The 22,051-nt window shown below is 45.1% G+C and overlaps 1 pseudogene; it reads right to left on the minus strand.

Moving 5' to 3' along the window:
• Nucleotides 1–7,574: 7,574 nt before the first annotated feature.
• LOC124546162 lies at nucleotides 7,575–7,692 on the minus strand (annotated as a pseudogene).
• Nucleotides 7,693–22,051: the final 14,359 nt, after the last annotated feature.

Consider the following 22,051-nt stretch of genomic DNA (forward strand, 5'->3'; position numbering starts at 1 on the left):
GCCGTTAATCAGCACCGGCGAGCAGCGACGCGGCGCGACGGCCTGGGAAACGCCACGCCGCTGCTATTTGCTCGAGACTGTCCGCCTCCACGTGGTGACGGCGCGGTCACTCCTTTCTGGACGACTTGTGTTGTGGGTGACTACCGAGCTTCCAGTCTCTGCTGGGTAATACAGTGAGGTCACAAAAGTCATGGGATAGCAATACCCCTACGACTTATCTTAGAAAATAGATTTAGGAAAGGCAAACCAACGTTTCTAGCAGACTTAGAGAAAGCTTTTGACAATGTAGACTGGAATACTCTCTTTTGAATTCTGAAGGTGGTAGGGGTAAAATACAGGGAGCGAAAGGCTATTTACAATTTGTACAGTAACCAGATGGCAGTTATAAGAGTCGAGGGGCATGAAAGGGAAGCAGTGGTTGGGAAGGGAGTGAGACAGGGTTGTAGCCTCTCCCCAGTGTTATTCAAAAAAATGGTTCAAATGGCTCTGAGCACTATGGGAGTCAACATCTTAGGTCATAAGTCCCCTAGAACTGAGAACTACTTAAACCTAACTAACCTAAGGACATCACACACACCTATGCCCGAGGCAGGATTCAAACCTGCGACCGTAGCAGTCCCGCGGTTCCGGACTGCAGCGCCAGAACCGCTAGACCACCGCGGCCGGCAGTGTTATTCAATCTGTATATTGAGCAAAGAAGTAAAGGAAACAAAAGAAAAATTCGGAGTAGGAATTAAAATCCATGGAGAAGAAATAAAAACTTTGAGGTTCGCTGATGACATTGTAATTCTGTCATAGACAGCAAAGGACCTGGAAGAGCAGCTGAACGGAACGGACAGTGTCTTGAAAGGAGGATATAAGATGAACCTCAACAAAAGCAAAACGAGGATAGTGGAATATAGTCGAATTAAGTCGAGTGGTGCTGAGGGAATTAGATTAGGAAATGAGACACTTAAAGTAGTAAAGGAGTTTTGCTATTTGGGGAGCAAAATAACTGATGATGGTCGAAGTAGATAGGATATAAAATGTAGACTGGCGATGGCAAGGAAAGAGTTTCTGAAGAAGAGAAATTTGTTAACATCAAGTATTGATTTAAGTGTCAGGAAGTCGTTTCTGAAAGTATTTGTATGGAGTGTAGCCATGTATGGAAATGAAACGTGGACGATAAATATTTAACACAAGAAGAGAATAGATGCTTTCGAAATGTGGTGCTACAGTAGAATGCAGAAGATTAGATGGGTAGATCACATAACTAATGAGGAGGTACTGAACATAATTGGGGAGAAAGGAAATTTGTGGCACAACTTGACTAGAAGAAGGGATCGCTTGGTAGGACGTATCCAGAGGCATCAAGGGATCACCAATTTAGTATTGGACGGCAGCGCGGAGGCTAAAAATCGTAGAGGGAGACCAAGAAATGAATACACTAAACAGATTCAGAAGGATGTAGGTTGCAGTAGGTACTGGGACATGAGGCAGCTTGCACAGGATAGAGTAGCATGGAGAGCTGCATCAAACCAGTCTCTGGACTGAAGACCACAACAACAACAGTGATATCCACATATACAAATGGCAGTAATATCGCGCACGCAATGTATAATAGCGCGGTGCATTGGCGGAACTGTCATTTGTAGTCGGGTGATTCATGTGAAAAGTTTCCATACGTGATTAAGGCCGCACGACGGGAATCAACAGGCTTTGAACGCGGACTGGTAGTTGGAGCTCGACGCTTAGGACATTAAAATTCGGAAATCGTTAGGGAATTCAGAGCTCCGTGATCCACAGTGTCAAGAGCGTCCCAGGAACACCAAATTTCGGGCGTTCATCACGAACAACGCAACTTTAACTTAACGATCAACAGCAACGACGTTTGCTTAGAGTTGTCAGTGCAAACACAAAAGAAACACTGGGCAAAACAGCCGCAAAAATCAATGTGGGATTCACGACGAATATATCTGTTAGGTCGGTGGGATAAAATCTGGCGTTAATGGACTATGACAGCAGACATGGAAACGAGTGCCTGTGCTAACAGCACGACATCGGCTGTAGCGCCTCTCCTGGGTTTGTGACAGTACCGGTTGTACCCTAGACGACGGCAAAACCGTGGCTTGGTCAGATGAATCCCTATTTCAGTTGATGACAGCTGATCGTAGGGCTCGAGTGTGGCGCAGACTCGACGAAAGCATGGACCCAAGTTGTCAACAAGGCACTGTGCAAGCTGTTGGTGGCTTCATAGTGGTGTGGGCTGTGTGTAAATGGAAGGGAGTGGGTATTGGTTATGTTCGGCTACTTGCAGACCATTTGGAGCTGTCCATAGTCTTCATGTTCCCAAATCACGATGAAATTCTTACGGATGACGATGTGCAATGACACTATACTACAATTGTTCGCTGTTGGGTTGAAGAACATTCTGGACGATTCGAGTGAATGGTTTGACCATCCTCATCCCCGGACATGAATCCCATCGAACATTTATGGGACATAATCGAGAGATCAGTTCGTGAGAAAAATCCGGCACTGGCGACACCTTTTTAGTTGTGGATGGCTATAGGGACAGCGTGGCTCAATATTTCCACTGGGGACATCCAACTTTTTTTTAGTCACTGTCACGTCGAGTTACTGCACTACGCTGGGAAAAAGGAGGCCCGACAAGATAGTAGGAGGTGTCCCATGACTCCTCTCACCTCAGTGTATGATCAGTCATACCCGCCCAGCTAGCTGCGCGGTCTAACGCGCTGCTTCCCGAGCGGGAAGGCGTGCCGGTCCCCGGCACGAATCTGTTCGGCGGATTAGTGTCGAGGTGCAGTGTGCCAGCCAGCCTGTGGATGGTTTTTAATGCGGTTTTCCATCTGCCTCGGTGAATGCAGGCTCGTTCCTCTTATTCTTCCTCAGTTACAGTATGTCGGCGATTGCGCCAACACTGTCTCCACCACATACACGTACACCATAATTACTCTACCACGCAAACATTTGGGGTTACATTCATCTGGAATGAGACGATCCAGAGGGGGAGGTAGGGGTGCGGGGGGGGGGGATGTACACTGGGGGCCAAAGTGCACAACAACCCTGGATTCGAGGTGGGGCGGCGGTGGGGTGGTTGGACTGCTGTGGCCAGTTGTTGTAGGGTTCTGAACCACTGAGGGCTATGGCGGGACGAAAACTCTTCGTCGATTCTAGCACCCAGGCTTAATACACAATACACACAATGTTCAGTCATACATTTCCAATGATGTTTCCATATTTTATCCCACTTAGAACATCAGTGTGTGAGCCCCTGTGACCACTGATACAAAGTACATTCAATCAATTTCATAATCAGGGGCTAGCAACAGAGTGCCTGATGGCCACAATAGGGAGCTCAAGGCTCGCTCCAACTATTAACACAGACAGTGACCCACTGACAATCACACATAAATTACTCTGGTGGAAGGGAAGTGGTCGTTGTGGTCTTTACACGTTTGTATCACACAATCAGACCTATTCCTGTCTCTGATCTCTACAAGCTTGCTAGAATGGAGATAAATTGGCAAATCGGCAGGACACCTTTTACCAAACTGTAAGACGCACTGGCTCCACGTGCAGCTCCATGTAAACTAGCGAAAACAAAGAAAATCGAGTGTTAAGCGAGAAATACCGCACAGCAAACTGCATTCTAACGATACACAATGATTGCAATCGAGCGTTCACTACGAAACGACGATAGAATATCCGGGCACAGGAAAGTAATCATTTATGTATGAATGTGTGCTGTCTGTTCTTTCGGGCAGGACACCACGTAGAATCCACAGCTGTGATACACATTATGTAAACTGAAGTTGGAGGGGAGAGAAAGGAACGGAAGAGAACTACTGATGTCAGCTGCATCGAGACTTTATGCGGTATCATCGGCGACTAGTGGAAATATGTGCCGAACCGGAATTCGAACCCGGGAGCTCCTGCTTACTAGGCAATTACGTTAAGCACTGCGTCGTCATGACGTTTATCGCAATTGCGCGGATTCCGCGTGATGTCTGTTCTTTGGCTCTGAGCACTATGGGACTTAACATCTGTGGTCATCAGTCCCCAAGAACTTAGACTTACTTAAACCTAACTAACCTAAGGACATCACACACATCCATGCCTTAGGCAGGATTCGAACCTGCGACCGTAGCAGTCGCGCGGGTCTGTTCTTTCGGACAAGTCCGAAAGGACAGATATCACGCATTCATATATAAATGCTTCGCCTTGATGGACAATGTATCCCCCACCTTCATTGCGGTTGCACAGTTTCGTTCGACTTCCTGGGGGAGTCCCATAGTAGCGGGCACGGAGGAAATAGTCCGCGCAATTGCCGTAAACATCAGTAGTCTCTTCCCTTTTCTTTACTTTCTCCCCCCTCTATATTCAATTTACAGCAAAGTAATGATGTACGAGGGGTAGTCAGAAAGTTTTAAACTATCACCTCAAAAAAAAAAAAAAACAAAAAAAAACAAAAAAAACAGAGAAACTTTTGTTTGTTTGTAAGACGTACATGTGCGCAGTCCTAATACACATTGAAATTTCCATGTCTCAGCAGCGTAGCAGGTTGCTAGAAGAAGCAATACAGAATAGTCCAAACAACTGATCAAATAGAGCATTGTGAGGTAATTAGTTTATAGCAGTAGCGGAGAAGAACTATCACAGAATGTTACACTTTAACAGTACGCTGCGCCAGGCGGCAAAATTTTTTGCATTATAATGGCGCAAACATTGAGACCAACGACTGGAACTCGGAAAAGTTGTTATGATCTTACAGTGTTGCTTTAAGGCGTAAACTTTTTCTGTTTTTTTAGTAAAACAAATTATTAATTTGCAACTGTCGGTTCCTTATCTCGAAGTGTTCACTTCCTAAAGCTCTACCAGCTGCCCATTCATGAGACTACTGTTTCGGGACTTCCTGCGAAAGACAGTTTCCAAGAGAAGAAGTTACCATTTATGGATTTCTCAGCTTGTGGTCTATATTTAAATGCTCGGTGCTTTCATCAAACGGAGCATCTTGATGACCAATGCACTCTGCATTATCTTCGATAGGCAAGAGCAGTACCAGAAGATTACTGAAAGGCTGAACGAGTGAGTTAGACTTTCACATACTGCAGAAGGTACAATTCTACTTTAAATTGATGAATTTATTACAAGATAGGAGCCATATTTCTTTCTCGAACGGAAGGCATTTGTTACTTGATTGTGCCTAGATCCTCTTTTGAGTAGGTAAGTTCATTAATCAGATGATGCAACTGCTGCACTACAGCTGAGTAGAGGTGAAAGTCGTTACCCCAGATTCATAAAATTTGCATATATTGGTGAACAATTTTGAACATTTACTGAAGCTTGCTTTTTAGTTCGCTGCAACATGTTGTATAAACATGTCTTACACAACAGTTGTTGTACTCTTCAGTGCGAATAGTGGTTTGACGCATCTCTATTTTCTCTGCCTCTGCATCTCCGCATAACCACAACGTATATTCATTTGAACCCTCTTGCTGCATATATTTTCTGGTCTCCCCGTACAGTTTTTACCGCTCCCCACCATCACTTACATTAAATGACAAACTAACATTTATTTGATGCCTCGAATTCTGCCCTATCAATTAATACCTTCTTTTAGTCACGTTGCGTCAAAAATTTCTATACTCCGTGGTTCTGCTAGTACCTCCTAATTAGATGCGCGATGTACCCATCTAATCTTTAGCATTCTTCTGTATCACCAAACTTCAAAAGCTTCAGTTTTCTTCTTGTCTACACTATTTATTGTCCACGTTTCACTTCCATACAGGACTTCACCATACACAAACAACTTTAGAAAAGACTTCGTAACGCATTTACACCCACCAGCCGGAACATTATGACCACCTAACAGCCAGTATGCCCCCCTTTGGCAAGGGTAACAACGGCGACGCATCTTGAGACGGAGGCAGTAAGGAATTGGTAGGTCTCCGGATGGAGTTGAAACCACATCCGCACACACATGTCAACTAATTTCCGTAAATTCCGAGGAGCGGGAGGGGGGGGGGGGGGGAGGGGATGAGGTCTGACGTCACGTTCAATCACAACCACGATGTATTCGACCGGGTTCAGATCTGGCCAGTTGGGACCAGCACATCAATTGGAACTCGCCACTGCATTTCTCGAGACATTCCATCACACTTCTGGCCTTGTGATACGGCGCATTATTTTGTTGAAAAGTAGCAGTGCCGTCGGAAAACATGATCGTCATGAAGGGGTGTAGTTGGTCTGCAACCAGTGTACGGTACTTCTTGGCCGTCATGCTGCCTTGCACGAGTTCCATTGGACTTGCTGATGCAGACGTCAATGTTCCCCAGAGGAGAGAGGAGAGCCGGCTTGTCTCCTTCTCGCAGTACGGGTGACAAGAAGCTGTTGCCCTGGAAGAAGACGGATTCACGCCCTCTTATAGGCATGATGAAGAAGGTACCGGGATTCATCAGACCATGCCACGCTCTGCCACTGCACCGACGTCCAGTGCCGATGGTCACGTGCCCATTTAAGTCGTAGTTGGCGATGTCGTGGTGTTAACACAGCCGCAAGCGTGGGTCGTCGGCTGCGGAGACCCGTCTTAGGAGTGTTCGGTGCACTGTGCATTCAGAGACAGTTGTACTTTGCCCAGCAAAGTTCGCCACGATCCACCGTAGTTCGCCGCTTGTCTTTCCAATCTGCGACGTCCAACATCTGTAATGAGTGGTGATCGCACTATCCCACGGCGTCTGGACGTGGTTTCACCTTTGTTTCGCCACATGCTGAAGACATTCACCACAACACTCCTCGAACACCCGACAAGTCTTGCAGTTTCCGAAATACTCGTGCCGAGCCTCCGGGCCATCACAATTTGCCCTTGGACAAACTCAGACAGATCGCACTTCTTTCCCATTCTACACACGGACAGCACGCTCACTGACACTACACGCACCTTGCGTGGGCCTGACTAGCAGTCATTCCTCGCCAGGTGACGCTGCTGTCACCTGGACGGGTTTATATCAGTAGCACGTTGGTGCCATAGTGTTCTGGCTGATCAGTCTATAATCGATGTTAACAAATTTGTCTTTTTCAGAAACGATGTTTTTGCCTTTGCCGATCCACTTTTTATGTACTCTCTAGTTCGACCATCATAAATTGTTATGTTGCCAAGTACTAAAAACTGATTTACTGATTTCAGTGCCTTATTTACTAAACCAGTTCCCTCGGCATCACTTGACTTAATTCGAATACATTCCATTACACTATTTTCGCTTTTGTTGATGTCCATCTTACATCCTGCTTTCATGACACTGTTCATTCCGTTCAACTGCTGTTCCCAGTCCATTGGTGTATTTGACAGAATTTCTACTAAACTAAACTCCTCCCGAACAGGTTATGAAGGCCCAACGGTACCGCCCGAACGCCGTGTCATCCTCAGCCAACAGGCGTCACTGGATGCGGATATGGAGGGGCATGTGGTCAGCACACCGCTCTCCCGGCCGTATGTCAGTTCCCGAGACCGGAGGCGCTACTTCTCAATCAAGTAGCTCCTCACTTTGCCTCACAAGGGCTGAGTGAACCCCGCTTGCCAACAGCGCTCGGCAGACCGGATGACCACCCATCCAAGTGCTAGCCCAGCCCGACAGCGCTTAACTTTGGTGATCTGACGGGAACCGGTGTTACCACTGCGGCAAGGCCGTTGGCTGACTAAAACCTCAAGTATTTGTTTTCGTCCTGCAGTTTAATTCTATTTCCAAATTTTTTTCTTCGACTTCCTTTACTGCTTTCTCAGTGCACAGATTTACCACAACGGGGCTAGGCCTCAACCCTGTCTCATTCCCTTCTCAACCACTGCTCCTCTTTCACGCATTTCGAATCTTATAATTGTCGTCTGGTTTCTACACAAGTTGTATATAAACTTTCACTCCCTATACTTTACACCTGCTACCTTCAGAATTCGAAAGAGTGTGTTCCAGTCAACTTTTATAAAAGCTTTCTATAAGCTGTAAATGTAGATTTGCCTTTCCTTAATCTATGTTTCCTTAACCTATGTTCTAAGGCAAACTGTAGATCAGTATTGACTCGTATGTTCCTTCATCTTTCCGGGACATAAACTGATCTTCTCCGAGATATGTTTCTAAGAGATTTTTCAGTCTTTTGTAAATAATTCGTGTATATATTTTGCAACCATGATTTTTGCAATGACAATTCGGTATTCACACATACCAGCACGTACTTTTTCTTGAACTGGAATTATTATATTCTTGTACTTTATAAGAGTAAGCTGCTTTAGCTCGCCCGGCTAGCCGTGCGGTCTAACGCGCTGCTTCCCGAGTGGGAAGGCGTGCCGGTCCCCAGTACGAATGCGCTCGGCGGATTAGTGTCGAGGTGCGGTGTGCCAGCCAGCCTGTGGATGGTTTTTAAGGCGGTTTTCCATCTACGTCGGTGAATGCGGGCCGGTTCCCCTAATTCCGCCTCAGTTACACTGTGTCGGCGATTGCTGTGTAAACACCGTTCCACGTACGTGTACACCATAATTGCTCTACCACACAAACATTTGGGGTTACATTCGTCTGGTATGATATGATACCTGGAAGGGGGGGGGGGGGGAGGGGCACAGGGGGCCGAACAACACAATAACCCTGGGTTCGGTGATGGGCGGCGGTGAGGAGCGTGGACTGCTGTGGCCTATTGTGGGATGGTGATCCACTGAGGGTTACGGCGGGACGAAGCCTCTCCGTCGTTGGTAGGTTCCCGGTCCAATACATACATACATACATACATACAAGCTGCTTTATCTGGAAATTTATGTTTCTTCAAATTATTCCAGTAATAATAAAAATAACAATGATAATAATAACCCTAATATTAATAAAATTGTTATTTCATAGGTAACTGTTGTTGTTGTCCTCCGTCCTAATAGTGGTTTGACGCAGCTCTCCAAGCTACTCTATCCTGTGCATGCCTCTTCATCTCCGAGTAACTGTTGCAACCTACATCCTTCTGAATCTGCTTACTGTATTGATCTCTTCGCCTCCCTCTACGATGTTTGCCCCACACACTTCCCACCACTACTAAACTGATTATTCCTTGATGTCTCAGAATGTGTCCTACCAGCAGATCCCTTCCCTAGTCAGGTTGTGCCATAAATTTCTTTGATCCCCAATTCTGTTCAGTACCTTCTCATTAGGTATGTGATCTATACATCTAATCTTCAGCAACCTTCCGTGGCACCGCATTTCAAAAGCTTCTGTTTTCTTCTTGCCTAAACTGTTTATAGTCCATGATCCACTTTCATACATGGCTACACTCCAAACAAATAATTTCAGAAAAGACTTTCTGACATTTAAATCTATATTCGATATCAACAAAATTCTCTTCTGCAAAAACACTTTTCCTGCCTCTGCCAGTGTACGTTTTATGTCCTCCCTACTTCGTCCATCAACATTTATTATTCTGCTCAAATAGCAAAACTCGACTACTACTTTAAGTGTCTCATTTCCTAATCTAATGCCCTCAGTATCACCTGATTTAATTCGAATTCATTCTGTTGTCTTCGTTTGGCTTTTGTTGACATTCATTGTGATCCTCCTTTCAACACACTGTCCATTCCGTTCAACTGTTCCACCAAGTACTTTGCAGTCACTGACAAAATTACAATGTCGTCAGCAAACCCCAAAGTTTTTATCTCTTCTCCCTGAAATTTAGTTAATACTCGAAATTTTTCTTTGGTTTTATTTACTGCTTGCTGAATGCACAGATTGAATAAAATATCACTTGCTTCTCAACCACTGCTTCCCTTCCACGACCCTCGAGTCTTGTAACTGGCATCTGGTTTCTGTACAAATTTTAAATAGCCTTACGCGCCCTGTATTTTGCCCCTGGCACCGTAAAACTTTGAAAGAGAGTATTCCAGTCAACGTTGTCAAACCTTTTCTAAGTCTACAAATATTATAAACATAGGTTTGCCTTTCCTTAACGTATCTTTTATGAGAAATCGTAGGATCAGTATTGCCTCGCGTGTTCTATCACATGGTTCAAATGGCTCTGAGCGCTATGAGACTTAACATCAGAGGTCATCAGTCCCCTAGAACTTAAAACTACTTACACCTAACTAACCTAAGGACATCACACACATCCATGCCCGAGGCAGGATTCGAACCTGCGACCGTGGCGGTTGCGAGGTTCCAGACTGAAGCGCCTAGAACCGCTCGGCCACACAGGCCGGCTGCGTGTTCTATCATTTCTCCGGAATCCAAACTGAACTCCCCCGAGGTCAGCTTCTACCAGTTATTCCATTTTTCTGTAAAGAATTAGTGTTAGTATTTTGTAACTATTACTTATTAAACTGATGGTTCGTTAAATTCACACCTGTAGGCACCTGCTTTCTTTGGAACTGGGATTATTACATTCTTCTTGAAGTATGAGGGTATTTCGCCTGCCTCATACAGTCTGCTCACCAGGTGGAGGAGTTTTGCCATGACTGGCTTTCCCAAGGCTATCAATAGTTCTAATGGAATGTCGTCTTCTCTCGGGGCTTTGTTTCCATTTAGCTCTTCTAGTGCTCTGTCAAATACTTCTCGCAGTATCACATCTAACATCTCATCTTCATCTGCGCCCTCTTTCATTTCTGTGATGTTGAGCTCAATTACATCTCCCTTGTATAGACCCTCTATATACTCCTTCCACCTTTCTTCTTTCCCTTCTTTGCAAAGGAGTTGTTTTCCATCAGAGCTCTTGGTATTTATACAAGTAGTTCTGTTTTCACCAAAGGTCTGTTTAACTTTTCATTAGACGGTATCTACCTTTCCCTTAGTGTTATATGCTTCTAGGTCCTTACGTTTGTCCTCTAGCCATTCTTGCTTAGCCATTGCCCCTTTCTGTCACTCTCATTTTTATGCGTTTGTATTGCATATTTATATTTTCTCCTTTCATCATATAAATTCAGTTCTTTTGTGTTACACAATTATTTCTAATAGCTCTTGTCTTTTTACCTACTTCATTTTCTTCTTTCATCTCTATTTCGTCTCTCAATGCTACCCACTCTTCTACTAATATATTCTTTCCCGTGATCTTGTCCATCTTTCCGTAATGGTCCCTCTGAAACTCTCAACAACCTCTGTCTGTTTTAGTTTATCCAGGTCCCATCTCCTTAATTTCCTAGCTTTATGCAGTTTCTTCTGTTTTAATCTACAGTTCATAAGCAATAAATTGTGCACAGAGTTCACATCTGCCCCTGGAAAAGCCTTACAATTTAAAATGTGGTTCCGAAATCTCTATATAATCATTATATAATTAATCTGAAGCCTTTCGATGTCTCCAGGCTTCTTACACAAATACAACCTTCTTTCATGATTCTTAAACCAAGTGTAGGCGATGATTAAATTAAGCTCTGTGCAAAATTCAGGTGGATTCGTTCCTTCCCCCATTCCATATTCACCTACTATTTTTCCTTATCTCCCTTTTCCTACTATCAAATTCCAGTCCCCCATGACTATTACATTTTCCTCTCCCTTGACTATCTGAATAATTTCGTTTAACTCACCATGTATTTCATCAGTCTCTTCATCAATTGCGCAGCTAGTTGGCATATAAACTTGTACTAGTGTGATGGGTGTAGGTGTCGCGTCTATCTTGGCTACAATAATTCATTCACTATGCTGCTCATAGTAGCTTATCTGTGTTCCTATCTTCTTGTTCATTACTAAACTTACTCCTGCATTAGCCCTATTTGATTTTGTGTTTATAATTCTGTATTCACTTGAACAGAAGTCCTTTTCCTCGTGCAACCAAACTTCACTAATTCCCGTTATATCTAATCTTAAGCTATCTACACTCCTGGAAATGGAAAAAAGAACACATTGACACCGGTGTGTCAGACCCACCATACTTGCTCCGGACACTGCGAGAGGGCTGTACAAGCAATGATCACACGCACGGCACAGCGGACACACCAGGAACCGCGGTGTTGGCCGTCGAATGGCGCTAGCTGCGCAGCATTTGTGCACCGCCGCCGTCAGTGTCAGCCAGTTTGCCGTGGCATACGGAGCTCCATCGCAGTCTTTAACACTGGTAGCATGCCGCGACAGCGTGGACGTGAACCGTATGTGCAGTTGACGGACTTTGAGCGAGGGCGTATAGTGGGCATGCGGGAGGCCGGGTGGACGTACCGCCGAATTGCTCAACACGTGGGGCGTGAGGTCTCCACAGTACATCGATGTTGTCGCCAGTGGTCGGCGGAAGGTGCACGTGCCCGTCGACCTGGGACCGGACCGCAGCGACGCACGGATGCACGCCAAAACCGTAGGATCCTACGCAGTGCCGTAGGGCACCGCACCGCCACTTCCCAGCAAATTAGGGACACTGTTGCTCCTGGGGTATCGGCGAGGACCATTCGCAACCGTCTCCATGAAGCTGGGCTACGGTCCCGCACACCGTTAGGCCGTCTTCCGCTCACGCCCCAACATCGTGCAGCCCGCCTCCAGTGGTGTCGCGACAGGCGTGAATGGAGGGACGAATGGAGACGTGTCGTCTTCAGCGATGAGAGTCGCTTCTGCCTTGGTGCCAATGATGGTCGTATGCGTGTTTGGCGCCGTGCAGGTGAGCGCCACAATCAGGACTGCATACGACCGAGGCACACAGGGCCAACACCCGGCATCATGGTGTGGGGAGCGATCTCCTACACTGGCTGTACACCACTGGTGATCGTCGAGGGGACACTGAATAGTGCACGGTACATCCAAACCGTCATCGAACCCATCGTTCTACCATTCCTAGACCGGCAAGGGAACTTGCTGTTCCAACAGGACAATGCACGTCCGCATGCATCCCGTGCCACCCAACGTGCTCTAGAAGGTGTAAGTCAACTACCCTGGCCAGCAAGATCTCCGGATCTGTCCCCCATTGAGCATGTTTGGGACTGGATGAAGCGTCGTGGCTCTGAGCACTATGGGACTTAACATCTTAGGTCATCAGTCCCCTAGAACTTAGAACTACTTAAACCTAATTAACCTAAGGACATCACACAACACCCAGCCATCACGCGGCAGAGAAAATCCCTGACCCCGCCGGGAATCGAACCCGGGAACCCGGGCGTGGGAAGCGAGAACGCTACCGCACGACCACGAGATGCGGGCGAAGCGTCGTCTCACGCGGTCTGCACGTCCAGCACGAACGCTGGTCCAACTGAGGCGCCAGGTGGAAATGGCATGGCAAGCCGTTCCACAGGACTACATCCAGCATCTCTACGATCGTCTCCATGGGAGAATAGCAGCCTGCATTGCTGCGAAAGGTGGATATACACTATACTAGTGCCGACATTGTGCATGCTCTGTTGCCTGTGTCTATGTGCCTGTGGTTCTGTCAGTGTGATCATGTGATGTATCTGACCCCAGGAATGTGTCAATAAAGTTTCCCCTTCCTGGGACAATGAATTCGCGGTGTTCTTATTTCAATTTCCAGGAGTGTATTACCTTTCTTGTGTTTTCTAACCTACCTGTCCGATCAAGGACAGGGATCTGACATTCCACGTACCGATCCGTAGGACGCCAGTTTTATTTCTCCTGATAATGACATACTCTTGAGTATTCTGCCCCCGGAGGTCTGAATGAGGGACTATTTTACCTCCGAAACATTATATCCAAGAAAATGCCATCATCGTTTAACCATGCAGTAGAGCGACATGTCCTCTGGAAAAGTTAAAGCTGTGGTTTCTCCGTTCGCATTACCAGCACAGCAAAGCCGTTTTTGTAGATGTTGTAAGGCCAGATCAGCCAATCATCCGGACTGTTGCCCCTACAGCTACTGAAAAGACTGTGGCCCATCTTCAGGAACCACACGTGTGTCTGGCCTCTCAACAGCACCCCTCCGTTGTAGTCACAGTTACGGTACGGCTATCTGTATCGGAGAGCCACGAAAGCCTCCCCGCCAACGGCAGCGTCCATGGTTCATGGGGAAAGCTTAGAAATATGATATAAAAAAGGTACTATGTGTGTGAAAACCAGGTCCGATATATGAGAGGGACTGATAGCCCTAATTATATCAAGTTAAATAAATAAATAAAAGAAGAAAATCGAAAAGATGAAAACTGATTAAAAGCGTAACTATAAACGTAAGATACAATCTTGCAATAACAGCCCAAACCAAGCGGGCTAGCACGAGATTAGAACACTGGACTCGCATTCGGGAGGATGGAGGTTCAAACCGATGTCCGACCATCCTGATTTCTGTTTTTCGTGATTCCATAAATCGCTTAAGGAATTTGCCGGGTGGTTCCTTCGAAAGGGTACGGTCCCTTTCCTTCTCCAACCTTCCCTAATCCTAGTTTGTGCTCCGTCTCTAACGACCTCGTTGCCGACGGGACGTTAAAGACTCATTTCTTCTTTTCCTCCTCCTCAATAATAGCCCAAATACTATGTATAGGAATGCCAGTTCTCAATTAATTCTGAAGGAGAACACTGCTATTAATCGGCACTGCTTCGGTCTCGGTAACTCACGAGTTACACCACTTTCCATTTTTGCTTATTTCGGATTTTTACTTCCTAAATGAAGCCCAGTGATTTTTTTGGGGGGATCAAGTCGTCGCGACCCATGTGTTTCACAGATGTTAAGTTTTATGATGCTCAAGACGAAAATAACTTATGAAGTCCACAGAACTTATCGCATTTCAACTGAGTCTCCCTGTCCAAACACCGAATCTCATTTGTTTTAATTATTATAATAATCGAAGTAACAGTTAAACATAAGTTTAATATACACTAAAGAGCCAAAGAAACTGGTACACCTGCCTAATATCGTATTGGGCCCCCGTGAGCCAGCAGAAGTGCCGCAACACAACATGGCATGGACTCGACTAATGTTTGAAATGGTGCTGGAGGGAACTGACACCATGAATCCTGCAGGACTGTCCACAAATCCGTAAGATTACGAGGGGGTGGAGATCTCCTCTCAACCGCGCGTTGCAAGGCATCCCAGATATGCTCAATAATGTTCATGTCTGGGGAGTTTGGTGGCCAGCGGAAGCGTTTACACTCAGAAGAGTGTTCCTGGAGCCACTCTGTAGCAATTCTGGTCATGTGGGGTGTCGCATTGTCCTGCTGTAATTGCTCAAGTCAATCGGAATGCACAATGGATATTAATGAATGCAGGTGGTGAGACAGGATGTTTAAGTACGTGACACCTGTCAGAGTCGCATTTAGACGTATCAGGGGTCCCATATCACTCCAACTGCGCACCCCCTACACCATTACAGAGCCTCCACCAGCTTGAACGCTCCCCCACTAACATTTCAGTGTCCATAGATTCATGAGGTTGGCTCCATATCCGTTCACGTCCGTCCGCTCGATACAATTTGAAACGAGACTCGTCCGCCCAGGTTACATGTTTCCAGTCGTCAACAGTCCAATGTGTTAACGGGCCCAGGCGAGGCGTAAAGCTTAGCGTCGTGCAGTCATCAAGGATACACGAGTGGGTCTTCGGCTCCGAAAGCCCATATCGATGATGTTTCGTTGAATGGTTCGCACGCTGACACTCGTTGATGGCCCAGCATTGAAATTTCCAGCACTTTGCGGAAGGGTTGCACTTCTGTCATGCTGAACGATTCTCTTCAGTAGTCGTTGGTCCCACTCTTGCAGGATCTTTTCCCGGCCTCAGCGATCTCGGAGATTTGATGTTTATCGGATTCCTTATGTTCATGGTAAACTCGTGAAATGGTCATACAGGAAAATCCCCAATTCATCGCTAGCTCCGAGATTTTGTGTTCTCGTGTGCACCGACTTTCAAGCTCACTTAAATCGTGATAACCTTCCATTGTAGCAGCAGTAACCGAGCTAACAACTGCGCCAGACACTTGTCTTACGTAGGCGTTGCCGACCGTAAAGTCGTAATGTGCTTGTTTACATATCTCTGTATTTGAACACGTATGCCTGTACCAGTTTCTTTCGTGCTTCAGTGTACCACGCAACAAAAATTGACTTTAATGCCGTCTGAAAACGTAACTGAGGTAACCTGAGAAGGGCTTGACACTTCAGCTATTTGTATTCCGTGTGAGACGTTTAGAATATTTCTGAACAGCTCATAAAGTTTATATATTTTCGACTACGAGAGCAATTAAATACGTGTCACCGCGCGAAGATATGAGCCCGTAGGCTTTTCGGACTGCCTACAGACTCGAGATATCGATCACTGCATTATACTGGTCGTCAAGACGTCGGGCATAAAGCTGAGGAAACGACTCGTGTTTCACCCGGCACGGCACCACGCCTGGGTCTGAGTATACAGTTGTGTAGCCGGATACGGCCTTTCCCTCGTGGCGGGTTTATTGTCGATGCTAGCGCCGACAGGAATCTTCCATAACCCAGTCTGTATGAGGAAATCTAAATCTCGAGTCACCATAAAACCGGAAGGAGACGCTTCGGGGCTCGCCTCTCCATCTTGTCCCCACATTTTCTCTCGCACTACGCGATCCGAACTGATAATCTCTTAAGCGATGAAAGACACATCCCCTACAGTTTGAGAAAAAGACAAACTATAAGTCCAAAATCTGTGGCCATCCCATTGTGTGATGTCAGCTTGAGCACACGAGAGTACAAGAAGTACGGGCACAACACGTAAGCAAAGACGTTTTAAAGGAGTCAACGGACAGAACAGAATGAGTGCCAACGAAATACAGTAGTCGAGAACCACGGCATTACAAAAGCGGCAGATACTTTTCAAAAACGGTTATTGTAAGGAAATCCACTCCAGTGACGTTATTACATTCTGGTAACACCAGCGAAGTACCACTCTCCGATGGGAACAGTAGGGCTCAAAGTGATATTTACCGTGGAAAGGATTACTGCAATTTTATTCTCAAAAACTGTTTGGCATAGCAACCGGAGATGAGTTATCCTTAGCATTGATGAACAAATACAACGTGGCCGAAATGAAATTAGCATCTAAATCTTAACTTGCTGTGGTGAAGCAACATCAAATATGAAACTTCCTGGCAGATTAAAACTGTGTGCCGGACCGAGACTCGAACTCGGGACCTTTGCCTTTCGCAGGCAAGTACTCTACCAACTCAGTTCGAGTCTCTGTCCGGCGCACAGTTTTAATCTGCCAGGAAGTTTCATATCAGCGCACACTCCGCTGCAGAGTGAAAATCTCATTCTGGCAATATCAAATAATTTGGGGATAAAAGTAATGAACGTATTAGCAACAGGAGTGGCTATTGATTAAGTCGTTGCGGCAGGCGAATATAATATTTCATATTTTTGCTGTGTAAAACAGCTCTATAAGCGTCGCTTCCGAAAATTTTTGTTGTGAAAATGGTGTGTAATTATCACTCCAGTAATCAAGAGAATTTTGTTACAAGGGGAACTAAGATGCGAGATCACGGCCCCCTATGGTGGTGGTCAATCAGAACACAACTGTTGGTGGCGATGTTATGCGGACTGCGGCCTTCACTCTCTATTAATCGATGCCTGATTTAGCTCTTGGTTCAGAAGATACGATGATCCGCATCTTTTCGTGTTTGCTCGCAGCTACTGCTTCTCTCCCTGAGAGTTTCCTTTCCTTCTGAGCATCTTCAGTTCCGTCTTCCCAAATGCAGAATATCTCAGTAGGATTGGTCAATATTCAAGGATACGACAGGAAAGACCATTCGAAGCAAAAAAAGTACAGTAAATATGAGCACTGAAAAACATGCCTTAAGAGCTATGGGCACTCACTCAGTAGAAGACATGTGTTTTACTGTAGAGAAGATGAACAAGTGTTCATAGCTCTTAAAGGTATGCTCTTTGGAGTCAATGTTTACCAGACAGTTTTGTGTTGTTACGGTCCATATTTCCAACTCTCAACAAGTAATGTAAAAGATTTATTTCGCAGTATCTAATATTAAGTAGTGCTCTTAGCTTTTAAGGTATGTATTTATAGAGCTCACATTTACTAGACTGTTTCACTTCGAATGACAATTCCTTTCATACCCTTGCATACTGATCGTTCTTTCTGCATTTCCTAGCCATAATTATTCTTTGTTATTTTCGCCCATTACGTTCTACTTTCTTCTCGGCAAGCTATCTTTCTACTTTCACGATATCTAACGACTTCAATTGTAGCTCCTCTGGAGTATTCTCCGGCGACTTTGCAATAATATGTCTGAATTCCTGATACTGGCCGATATAGCCCGTTTTTATACTTTTGCGAAGGTGATTCGTTGCTGCTGTTTCAACCGTCTTCTTACTCACTCACTATACACGATTCGCTGTCACAGATCTACGTACTGCTGCCTTTGCCTCCGTGTAGTATGAGTGCGATCACTTCACGGAAACTTTGACTGTCACTATTGTTTTTGTCACTTTCAATCGCAGGAAGACATTGCTTGTCTGTACTCACCATTTACTCATGTTACAAGTATGGGTTAGAAGCTGACCTGCCCTTGCGTTGTTATCAGGCAATTGACAAAGTGCCAGGTTAGACACTGTGTAAATTGGCTGGTTAGGTTTTATGTTGGTAACGCCACGTAGCGCTCTGTATGAAAATCACTGACTGTGCTGTGTGCAGTCTGTGGCTGGTTTGCATTGTTGGCATATTTGCTATTGTAGTGTTGGGCAGTTGGATGTGAACAGCGCGTGGCGTTGCGCAGTTGGAGGTGAACCGCCAGCAGTGGTGGATGTGGGAAGAGAGATGGCAGAGTTTTGAGAGCGGACGATCTGGACTTGTGTCCGTCAGAAAAACGAAATTTGTAAGACTGTATGTCATGAACTGATATATATGTTATGACTTTTGAACACTATTAAGGTAAATACATTGTTTGTTCTCTATCAAAATCTTTCATTTGCTAACTATGTGTATCAGTAGTTAGTGCCTTCAGTAGTTAGAATCTTTTATAGCTGGCAGTATTGGCGCTCGCTGTATTGGGTTAGTTCGAGTAACGAAGATTTTTGTGAGGTAAGTGATTCATGAAAGGTATAGGTTATTGTTAGTCAGGGCCATTCTTTTGTAGGGATTATTGAAAGTTAGATTGCGTTGCCCTAAAAATATTGTGTGTCAGTTTAGTGATGATCAGAATAAGTAAAGAGAGAAGTGTCTGAGTACGTTCAGTTTTGCTCAGCTGTTTGAAAATCAAATAACGTAAGTCATTCTTAATTTTTCTAAGGGGATGTTTCAACTGCTGCGTAATTTTTGATCTGAAGATGATCGGTAACGGTCTAATTCCTTTAGGCGAACGTGGCTAATAAAGATTTTACGAAAACTCAACATTCATTGAAATAATAGATCGTTTCTCTATACTGGCAGTGTCAGGTAACTGGAAACAATAGTACAATAAATAAATGCCTTTCGCCTGCAAGACAGGTGCTAACCTATTTATTTGAAAGCTCTTCTGTGGCATTTCAATTTCACTACCTTTTTTTATGCAAGCTGTACGTTATTTGTCCTCACGAGGCAGAATGGACCCCACTCCAGGCCTTTCCATCACAATAAAATCTGAATCTGTTCACAGTAATACAACCCGAGACATGTGCATTACTAGCCAGTACCACTAACTACAGAATCTTAAGCATGGCTGCAGCAGCAACTGGGTAAATAAAATATATAGAATAAGAACAGCCACCAGTTGCGGAAGGTAGTAGTTCAAAGCTCTTGACCTAGTTTTCAGCCCATATGAACGAGCATTCTTCAGAAGTCTTTTTACGTTTTACATGGTAATCACCGGCCGCTGTGGCCGAGCGGTTCTAGGCGCTTCAGTCTGGAACCGCGCGACTGCTACGGTCGGAAGTTCGAATCCTGCCTCGGGCATGGATGAGTGTGATGTCCTTACGTTAGTTGGGTTTAAGTAGTTCCAAGTTCTAGGGGACTGATGCCCTCAGATGTTAAGTCCCAAAGTGCTCAGAGCCATTTGAACCATTTTTTAACATGCTAATCATCATGCGCCGCCAGTCGACACACGAATGTTGCTCCATCAGGTGCATGTTTATCCGTTACTGGTCAAACACGCCACATCTAATATGCGTCTTATTTTATGTATGACAAAGCCAGACGGTTGTTTTTACGATCGTCAATTGTAATTATGACCAAGCCTGGTATGTAAAATGTAATTAAAATTCTGAAGAACGCCCATTTATATGGGATGAAATCCAGCTCAAGAGCTTTTGAGTACTTTTGGCTGTTTTTATACCATATATTAGTTCATGTAGGCTTGAACAAGTTGATGAATTTACATATAGAGAAAAGCTGCAAGACGCACAGAATGGAGACAAGCTGCCATTGTAGCTGTTGCAAACCAATCCTTGGTTTGACCACTACAGAAGAAGAAAAAGATTAGCACTAACTACGAAACCCCGGAGTAGCAAAACGACGTACGAACAAAAAGCAAAGACTGATTTTAGTTGGCGTTCCCAAGATTACAGTAGAACGGTTCTTGGCGGGCTGTTAGTGCTCTCGTCACTGTACATACCAGCGGTCACTCGTCCCGCCCTTGGCACGTGAAGCTGAGCTGCCCTTCCCGCCAGTTCGCCCTCTTTTTGTGTTTCTCTGGCACCGGCGGCCACGGTGGCACGCGAAGTCGACACCTAATTTGTCGCCGCGACAGAGAAAATGATTCAAGCGGCTCACAAAAGACGGCCGTGCTTTCTCGCGGATGCCTGGGGCGGCAGAGATGCCTGCCTGCTCTCTTCTGCTTTGCTCCCCGGAGCCTTCCGCACTGTGCAAACAGCGGCCTGCGCCAGGGGTCCCCCAGTTTTGTCAACACGACTCCAAAAAGTGCCAGTCTCGCGTCTCTGGTATAGCGTTTCGTCCGCAGCAGGTGTGGAGACAACCGGCCAGCGTGCTGCAGAAACGCGGTCACCGCGGCCAGAAGCTTCCTCTCCTAGCCCGCCGCCGGCGACACGCCAGGCATGCGGCGCGTACGTGCATTCTCTCGGGCGCGAGCAGCCGTGCGAAAGCCTCGATTTATCAATTTGGTTCCACCTCCCTTTTCTTTCGATTTATAACCGGTAAACGATTGCCAAACAAGCGCCACCTAACGACTTTCGACATGGCGGTCTTCGCTGCTGGATTCCAAGAGATGTCTGCATCTACATCTGTCACCTCGCCCTACGTGAGCGATGTGATGCGAAAGCGACGCGCCCTGTGAACGATTTAGTGATCGAACGCGACGCGGTTTTACTCTGCCGTACCTGCGCAGCGCAGCCTCATCACGGGAACTGGCTGCGGAGCGTCTGAGTGGATACGCCGACCACTATCAAATACTTATCATTCCATTATAAGAAAAATATTCGGTGAAAAAAAAATGGCTCTCTTGCATCTTACGACCCGTTATCGCCGTACGATAGAGTTTCTTTACGTTATCGTCATAGATACTTTGTAGCATGAAATCAAGTAAGGCAATCCATTGCACGAAATTTTAAGAGTCTACAGAGGTAAAAACCCATTATGTAGAGGTTGTGTATGGATTACTTTAGATCATATGAGGGGCGCAAAAACTTGTTGATACATTAGGTTGTTCTGAAAGTGGTGCTGATATTCAAGCCAATAAAAGCAAGTTAAAAGCTGTGAGCTATATGGGGAAGTTAACCTTGCATTACTGAGCAACTGTTTCACCAGGTATCCAGTCTAGCTTACCAAATTCCCAACCAGACTAACATTAATTATAATTTATCTTTTAATAGTCATACACACACACACACACACACATATATATATATATATATATATATATATATATATATATATATAAAACACCGGTTGTTTTATATATATATATATATATATATATATATATATATATATATATATAAAGAGAATTTAAATAAAAAGAAATAAACCAGTTTATATTTGGACATTTATTTTAACATTGATCATTGTTCTGTTAAAATTTCAATATATTAAACTTGATTCATAACTAAACTGGTGCCTTATTTAGGATTGTGAAAATGTGAGTTTGTGATCTTACGGAACACATCAAATATGGAGCCAAGATTGAGAGACTGCATACAACACTGCATTCATAAAATAACACACGGAGAACGTTGAAACATATGCAAGAGGAAATTAACCACAACCAACCGATTCAATTTTCACCCAA

Source organism: Schistocerca americana, chromosome 8 (assembly GCF_021461395.2).
Source record: "Schistocerca americana isolate TAMUIC-IGC-003095 chromosome 8, iqSchAmer2.1, whole genome shotgun sequence".
NCBI classification, from domain to species: Eukaryota; Metazoa; Arthropoda; class Insecta; order Orthoptera; family Acrididae; genus Schistocerca; species Schistocerca americana.